Source organism: Tasmannia lanceolata, unplaced genomic scaffold (assembly GCF_043159265.1).
Source record: "Tasmannia lanceolata isolate RefF3 unplaced genomic scaffold, GAP_Taslan_0.1 ptg000023l, whole genome shotgun sequence".
Lineage (NCBI taxonomy): Eukaryota > Viridiplantae > Streptophyta > Magnoliopsida > Canellales > Winteraceae > Tasmannia > Tasmannia lanceolata.
In genome coordinates this window covers 33,470,304-33,473,226 of record NW_027518700.1, presented here as the reverse complement: position 1 = coordinate 33,473,226, position 2,923 = coordinate 33,470,304, and positions in this window count along the sequence as shown.

Sequence of the window (2,923 nt, the reverse complement as noted above, 5' to 3'; positions counted from 1 at the left end):
GCCCCCTCCCAACTGTCGCCTAATAGTTGGCGTACTCTCTTGGCCTTTGTGGCCAAGGCGGGTCTTCACAAGATTCAGCCTACCCTCCCTCTGCTCCGGGGTTGTGTTGCCCTTAGCCCGTTGGTGAAGGGGGAGGACGGCTAGTTGTATCTGACCCAGCTCCGCAGGTGAAAATTGCGGCGAACTTGCCTTCTTCCATTAAGAAGTGGAAGGAGCACTATGTGTTCATTATTCCTCCGTCAGACGCTGGTTGGGGCTTTCCTCATTCTTAGAGGCGGTCCGTTGAGTGGCGGAGGAAGTCCCTCCCCGACGAGTCCGATTGTAGTAAGTTTGACTTGGGGAAGCTCGCCTCTGGGGAGGCTATCGATGTTTTCGAGTTTAGATGGGAGAGGGGTCTGAAGAGGCTCGGTTTGCTGGGAGCTATGGAGAGGAGGGCCCGCTGTACGGGCGAGGGAACGGGGGAGAGTTCCGCCAGCCATCGCGGTGAGCCTTTTTCCCTGGGTTTGTCCATATGCGCCTTTGGCATATATATATATATATATATATATATATATATATATATATATATATATATTTGAGTTGTTTTTCTGCGCTCTGAGTGGTTGTTGTTCTTCTGTTTTCGGCAGCAGGTATGTCTTCTTCCGGTGATGCTGGCAGGGGAAAGGGGGTTGCGGCGGCGGCGACGAAGGGTCCTGTGGGACGGAAGAAGATTCCCTCCGATTTTATGGCCGCGGCCAGGTTGGACCGGTCGCAAACGAGGCTTCCTATATCCGCGCCGTCTAGTTCCTCTGGTCGATCGGTTGGAAAAAAGGGGACGGCTAGGTCTCCTCACCCGAAGTTGGGGCCTTCTGCCAAGAGGGTTGCCCCTTCTGGCGGTAGACAGGGTGAAGCTGACCGTGTGGTACGTCCTCCTGCCTTTACGGAGGACGTGATGAGTCAGCTGGAGGGAGCAGTTATGACCAAGCTGCTCCTAGAGCGGATGGAGCTTTCTTCGCAGTGTTTTCAGGCGCGGGGAGAGCTGTTTAAACCCGACTGGAAGATTGGTGTCGAGGATGGTGTCCTTACGAATCCCCGGGTCGGGGTGGAGCTAGGTGTGACAACCGCCCTTTCCGGCGATGAGGCTGAGTTAGAAGGCTTCGACCGTAGGGCCCTGGGGGCTCAGTATTTTCATTCGACAGCTTGCGTGAGTATCGGGTGGCCAGCTTTCCTACTTGTGCTTTTCCCTTTTTGTTGCCTTTGAGACTGTGAGTGGAAATTTCCTGATGGTTTGCTTTTTGCAGTCTCAAAGTTATGCCAGGAAGATGGTGCAGTACCTGCTTGAGGATGAGTCGGAGATAGGTGCTTTTGAGCAGCGAGTCCGAAAGCTGAGCGAGGACTTAGAGAAGGCCCAAGCGGAAAAAGGGGCGCTTGATGATACTGTTGCTCAACTTTGGGCGGACCTTCGAACAACCGTGGATGGGAGAAGCCGTGCGGAGGATAAATTGGTGGCGGCTCGACGATCGCATGCCGAGGAGCTGTCGAAGGCGCGGGAGGAATGGCGCGACTCCGAGGAGTTTCTCAAGGCCGCAGCTTCATTCAGCGTGGATATTGAAATAGATGCTTTTGTTGAATGCCGGCGACGCGTTCGCCAGGTTGATCCCTCCTTCCCCCTCGAGAAGTTGGTGCACGAGGCCGAGGAAGGCGTTCCGGAGGATCTTTTGCCGGTACCAATGGAGACACCGGAGCCGGTCGCGGATCAGGTGGCTGCCTTGGAAGTTCCTGTAGTCACTGAGACTCCTGAGGGGGCTCAATGATGCCCGGATGCCCTTTGGATTTTATGTTTCCTCTTCTTTTCTTTATGGTTCCACGCTGGGTCTGTAATAACTTTTTGAACTTTCTTTCTTTTCTTCTTTTCTCTTTTTTATTTTATTTTATATATACAATGTACCCTGTGCTATTCGAGCCTTTTGGTATTGAGTTTCAATTTGATCAGCGAGAATATTTCTAGTGCACCCGTGGGGCGTCTTGTCTGTGGAAGGACTATCTTCCCCTCGAGTGATCAGTTCGGGGTTAATGGGTCCCGCCTGCCCTTAAAGGGGAGGTTTTTTTTTCATGGGGAGCGTTTTAGGGTATTGAAATCCCACTAGGCAACCCAAGAGGGGAGTGAATTGGGTGTCTTTAAAAATATTTATCCTCTTTAAAAACTTTTGTAAGATTAGTTTAAAAATCTTAAATGAATATCCTTTCTTGGACCTTTTGTCAAACACTTGTTAGATGACTTTTGAAAACCCTAGTTGATTATTCCCTTTTTAATCTTTCTATGAAAATACTTGGTGGTTGATTAAAGATTGTAAATCCCACAACAAGGTAAAGGAATTAGATGAATGGTTTCTTTTAGGCCTTTTATCAAACACTTGGTTTCTTTTAGGCCTTTTATCAAACACTTGGTGGAAGGCTCATGCAAACATAATTAACAAGATTAAATGAGATAATTAGCAAGGTACTAGATAAGCAAGTTAATTACCATTGCTAACTACTCACTCAATTCTAAGTGTATAAATGCAAGCACAAATAAGAGTGAGGGTGGGAGAGATAAATACCACACAAGAGACGTGAAGATTTATGGTGGTTCGGTCTTAACCCCAAGACCTACTCCACTCTTCTGAAGTTTTATCTCCTTGAGGAATCCACTATCTTCCAAGGAACTTAAATATGGCGTTGTTTTCGCCTTGTACAATCCGAGCGTCCAAGCTCCAAGGGTCTTAAATACGGCGCCCTTTGTTGCCAAGTTTACAATGAAGAAGAAGATTGAAGCACACTCTTTAGCCTCTTGAAGGCTTGATACATTGTAAAGCTCACAAGAGTCTCTCAAAGATAATTACAAAGATAAGCCTAGGTCTAATCCCTTTAGATATTCCCAAATTGAGGCACAAAGGTGTTTTCC